Raw genomic sequence first — 6,000 nt, 5'->3', positions numbered from 1 at the left:
GACAGGTAGTGACGGCGGATCCGGATCATGAGACTGAAATAATCACAAGAATAAAAATGGGCTGGGGTGCGTTTGGCAGGCATTCTCAGATGATGAACAGCAGGTTGCCATTATCCCTCAAGGGAAAAGTTTATAACAGCTGTGTCTTACCAGTACTCACGTACGGGGCAGAAACCTGGAGGCTTACGAAAAGGGTTCTACTTAAATTGAGGACGACGCAAAGAGCTATGGAAAGAAGAATGATAGGTGTAACGTTAAGGGATAAGAAAAGAGCAGATTGGGTGAGGGAACAAACGCGAGTTAATGATATCTTAGTTGAAATCAAGAAAAAGAAATGCGCATGGGCAGGACACGTAATAAGGAGGGAAGATAACCGATGGTCATTAAGAGTTACGGAATGGATTCCAATGGAAGGGAAGCGTAGCAGAGGGCGGCAGAAAGTTAGGTGGGCGGGCGAGATCAAGAAGTTTGCAGGGACAACATGGCTACAATTTGTACATGACCGGGGTCGTTGGAGAAGTATGGGAGAGGCCTTTGCCCTGCAGTGGGAATAACCAGGCTGATGATGATGATGATGATGATGATGATGGAAACAGAGAAACTTGAATGATAAAAGGAAACACTTGGACCAAGTCTTGATCCGCTGTGTTCACATTAAAATTTCTTCGAGTTACACAATTCGTCCAAGAAAGGTAGCCAGTCAGGAGGCTCTGGTTGCACTTTATACAGTTCGCGTATATAATCCATGTTTACAATGAAATTTTCCCTGACAGGCCGTGCGTGAAGGTCTGCATTGCGGACCGCCATTCTAGTCTGCCAGATGCTGTGAAGTGCTATCAGCGTGAACATGTCGTACGGGACGCCGTCTTCATTGTCCACACTCAGAAAACGAATGCCGTAACTCGTGATAGGTAGGTCCTTTTTGAATGTGCGCTGCAGAATGTCCCAATGGAAAACGGCGTCCCAGCAGTAAAGAAATACGCGTTCTACCGTTTCGGGCGTCTTACAAAGTAGACAATTTGTCGTCCATGGAACGTAGAGTCCCTTATCAGCTAACCATTGCTTTGCTGGGAGCGTCACAAAATGTAGTTTAAAGAAGAAAGTTTTTGTTCCCGGTTTTACGTTCATCTTTTTAACCCTTCTTATCACGTCCTGTCCGGGTCCGACATTGAATAAAGTTCTGTACCGCGGTGTTGGCAACAAACATTCGACAAGGTCTTTGTAAAGTGTTTTCCGTTTTACAGAGGACAAATACTCTTGTGAAAAGCGCACTTTGAGAAATTGAAAAGAATGCGCTACTTCGCGCAAGAATCCAGTCACATAATGTTACGTATTGTTATTCGATGACACAACAAATTCTGGAACGTGTGAACACAGCCTCAATTTTATTACAGTTTGTAAAAAGCCATTTCTTTGGCCGCGGAGAAAAAAAAAAAAACGAGACACAACTTGCCCAATAAATAAATGACACAAACCCAAACCACCGTTTCGGACCGGTAAGAATAAATTTGAGCGACTTGTTCGTTCCCAGGTCGATGTCCACCCAAACACGGCGAAAATCCTGTGAAATTTCTGCACATTCCACCGCGACATACTAAGGACTTGGAACATATACCATATTTTGGCTATTAAAAAGAGGTTTCATACATACGCCCGTGCGAAAATAGAGAGCTCCCGCCAACCCCAAGCGTTTGTTTTTTGCGTGATTGTTTCTGCTTCGTTCTTCCAGTACTCGTTGTTGTTACGAGAAACCTCGAGTGGCACCCCTAGGTACTTCAGTGGGCGGGTTTCCCATCTTACTTTACGTATACATCAGACTTCATATCCCAATTACCATACCAAAACGCAGTTGTTTTATCCCAGTTAGTCATGCTAACTGTCATGGAACAAAATTGTTTGGCTGTATGAACAACTTCACATATACTCTGCCTATCTTGACAGAGTACGGCCACATCATCTGCATATGCAAGAATCTTTACTTCAGTACTCTGCAATCTATATCCGGGCACGTTTGAATTTTGGATAATTCATAAGCAAAAGGGTTCTAGGTATATGGCAAAAAGTATGGCTGAGGCCGGGCATCCTTGTCTGATAGAACTAAGTATGTCAATTTCTTCACTCAGCGTCCTATTAACTACCAGGCGTGTTATACACTGTGAGTACGCCATCTTTAATCCATCAAGAAACACAGTTCCAACTTGCACATGTTCTAACACGTTGAACAACACTTCATTGGGGACACGGTTAAAAGCTTTTTGTAAGTCTAATCGCATCATTGCTATTCGGTCTCCAAAGTCATCGCAAATCTCCAAGACACTTCTTACTACGTGTATATTTGTCGTCATGCTACGACCTTTTATGCCACATGTCTGGTGCGGTCCTACAATGTCTTGAACGACATTCTGCATTCTTTTGGCCAACACCTTCATGAAAATTTTGTAATCCGTATTGAAGAGGCTAATAGGGCGATATGACGTCACAAACTTAAGTTTGTTGTAATCGTCCGATTTGGGGATTAAAACAGTGTGCGCTGCAGTGAAAGACCGTGGTAGCTTCTTTTTATACCCCTCTTCGATAACTTCGAACAGCGCGCTGGCAATCTCTTCTTTAAACATTTTATAGAATTCTGCTCCGATTCCATCTGGGCCAGGTGTCTTTCCAGTGCTTAAGTCATCAATAGCTTTTTTAATATCCTGTATACTGATAGGGGCCTCCAAACTTTTTTTTGTTTCGTCGTCAAACTTGGGCACTAAAGAAAGGAAATCTTCACTAAATCCACTCACCATCGGAACATGTTTTTCAAGCAAATCGCGATAGTGTTCAACAAACGCGTTCATTATCTGACTTTTTTCTTTCTCAGTCTGCCATTGCACATTATTTCCTTAACTTCTTTTCTTTGTGCACATTGCTCTTCATCATTTAGTGCCCGCTTTGTCGGTGTTTGGCCCATCCAAAGCTTTTCTGTTCTTGACCTAATAATAGCACCTCTGTACTTTTCTTTATCTAAAAGTTCCAGCTCGTTTTTTGTATTTTTGATTTCTTCAGTGGAAGAGCCCGGTTTCACACTCTCTTCCTTTAATAGTGCTTGCAGTTGCGACTGCAATTTCTTCTCGTCTTGTTTCTTCTCAAGATTAAGGATAGTCGTACGTTCTATAGCACTCAATTTAACATCTTGTTTAAAAGCTTCCCACCTCGTTTCCTAGTCGTCTATTCCAACTTCATACAGCATCGTTAACGCTTCACTTACTTTTCTAGAAAAAAATTTATCTTTCAATATGCTATGATTTAATTTCCAGAGGTGCAAGTTGAACTTAGGTATTTTTTCCTTTGTCCCAAGCGTGAATTTTACCAAACAGTGGTCGCTAAAAGACACTGGTATAACAACGTATTCGTCACAACACATCACAAGGTCAAGTGGGATGTAGGCTCTATCCAAACGCGCGTGACTTTGTCCCTGAAAATGGGTGAACTAACCCCGCCATTAGACATGCAGGGGGCCACATCTTCGAGTCCATTCTCTGCAATCAATTCCGTCAAAAACCGTTCGCTTTGATCGCGCAAATTTCCACGTTTGGAGCGGTCCTCAATCGCGCACACACAGTTGAAGTCACCAATTAATATCCCATATCTACTACATTCAAGGAAACCATCAATCTCTTCAAAGAATGCTTTTCTTTCGTTGTCAGGATTTGGGGCGTACAAGGAAATCACGCGCCATTTAAAATTCATTAACGAAAAATCACAAACCACGAAGCATGCGCTCTCACTGCTTCTTATACTTGTCTCATCTGCACCCATCGATTTTTTTATAAAAATTGCACACCCTACCGAAAAGCCATCGGCATGTGACACACAAACATTGTACGTTGTGGTGAAAGGCGCAAACATTCGATTAGTTTTGTCCTCCCAGTGTACTTTTGTTTCTTGCACGGTGATCACGTCTAAATCATGTTCCGCAAATAGTCTCCTTATTTGGTATTGGCGTCTTCTAGACGAAAGCCCGCGCACATTTAGAGGGGCGAAACGAACTGCTCTCTCAAGTCTAACAGCCATCTTTATCTTGAAAAAGGATGCGCTCACCAAACAGTCTGTGCCCCGATATTGGGGTACACCCTCGGTGCATTAGCCGTGTTGTCAAGTGGGCAGCTTAGCCGCCCTCTTCTCCCTCTCCGGGACGTTTGGCTTTGGGGTGGGCCGCAGCCGGCGACTGGTGAACGCTTTTGTCGGCGGTTCATGCTGTTGGCGTCCTTTGTCTCTGCACCGGCGTCGTCCCGTGGTCTCTTTCCCAGCGCACTGCTGTCTTCTGCTTCACCGCAATCCATGGCGTCCACTTCGGCACTCTTGTGGTGAACTCCTGCTATCTATTTATTTCCACTTGTGTTGTTGGCACCACCCTCGATGAATTCGGAGCCCTGTATCTTGGCTTTTGCGTCTGCTGCAATTTCTACCTGTACAGTGGCTGTCAAATTTTCCGCCGTAGTATTTTCCGATTGCTTACTTCCTTTGGTGCTGGTGCCTTGTACTCCTGATGTTGTTGCAGAATTCAGACATTCTTCTGCTTCCGCTTCGTCAATGGTGAGCTCGGATTTCTCCGTGCTCACCGTGGCCATGGCAGCTGCCGCATGCGTCCTCGAGCAGTTTTCTGCGGCGTGTCCAAAGCGTTTGCAGACGTTGCACCGTGGCACGCGGCAGTCCTTTCTTATGTGGCCAATCTGTTGGCAGCGCAAGCACCTTGGCGCTCTTCCGGGCGCTACGACAAGGGCTAGCTCACCTCCGACGCGCAGCTGATGTGGTATATCATCCAACGTAACGTCCGCCTTCAGTCGCACCACAACTGTGCGTGTCATGGTGTTCTGTAGGCTGTAGCCGTCAAGACGCCATTTATCCAGACCTATTTCCAAGACGGTTCTGTAGGGGTTCAGGGCATTTCGCACGTCTTCTTCGCGTACATGGTAGAGCAGCCAGTGAAGCATCAGACGGACGTCGCGGTGACTTGGATCAGTTACGATACATCTCCGACCCTTGACCGTCAATTACGGTTCGGCCAAAAACTTCTTTCCGCCTTCAGCAGTCTTGCAGTTAACCGCCTACAGATGATTAATTTGATAGGCGCCGAGCGCAAGAGCCTCGGTGGGCGGAACACATTGAAACAGTGGCTCACGAAAATCTTCCGCGCGATATGGTCTACCTTTTACATCAGCATGTATAAAAACGGTATTTTGAACAACGTACACAGTTGGCAGTGGGGCAAAATGATTACATAATCCAAAGACATTTCATTCCTGGTACCGCGGCTATGGTGGGCCGCTACATCCGCTCCGACGGAGCTCATATCAGCCACGTCCGTACACTACGGTGGCCGGAAGTCAACTCCCTGCGCCACTCTGCTGCCCCTGCATGCTATGTAAATTTGTTTATAATTGTAATAAACGAGAGTAGCCTTTTTTTTTTAAGGCGGGAAACACGAGCGCGCAGCACAAGAGAGCACTTCTCGGACTGAAATTATGCCTATAAGACACCAAATTACTGCGCTGATAAGCTCTTCCTGTTAAATGGGAGCAAAATAAAACAAAGGAAACATGTAGCAGAGCGTGGTTTCGATGCACGGATCTCTGGGTTATGGGCCCAGCACGCTTCCGCTGCGCCACTCTGCTGCTCCTGCATGCTTTGTAAATTTGTTTATAATTGTAATAAACGAGAGTAGCCTTTTTTTTTAAGGCGGGAAACACGAGCGCGCAGCACAAGAGAGCACTTCTCGGACTGCAATTATGCCTATAAGACACCAAATTACTGCGCTGATAAGCTCTTCCTGTTAAATGGGAGCAAAATAAAACAAAGGAAACATGTAGCAGAGCGTGGTTTCGATCCACGGACCTCTGGGTTATGGGCCCAGCACGCTTCCGCTGCGCCACTCTGCTGCTCCTGCATGCTTTGTAAATTTGTTTATAATTGCAATAAACGAGAGTAGCCTTTTTTTTTAAGGCGGGAAACACGAGCGCG

At 45.3% G+C, this 6,000-nt stretch overlaps 1 non-coding gene across 1 annotated transcript; it reads right to left on the bottom strand.

Moving 5' to 3' along the window:
- Nucleotides 1-5,846: 5,846 nt before the first annotated feature.
- On the bottom strand, nt 5,847-5,918 carry TRNAM-CAU (transfer RNA methionine (anticodon CAU)). The gene has a single exon. It is a non-coding gene; the product is annotated as a tRNA-Met (tRNA).
- Nucleotides 5,919-6,000: the final 82 nt, after the last annotated feature.

The sequence above is a fragment of the Dermacentor andersoni genome, chromosome 1 (assembly GCF_023375885.2).
Source record: "Dermacentor andersoni chromosome 1, qqDerAnde1_hic_scaffold, whole genome shotgun sequence".
Lineage (NCBI taxonomy): Eukaryota > Metazoa > Arthropoda > Arachnida > Ixodida > Ixodidae > Dermacentor > Dermacentor andersoni.
The sequence above is the reverse complement of the archived record's forward strand: the minus strand, read 5'-3'. Positions and strand labels throughout refer to the sequence as shown.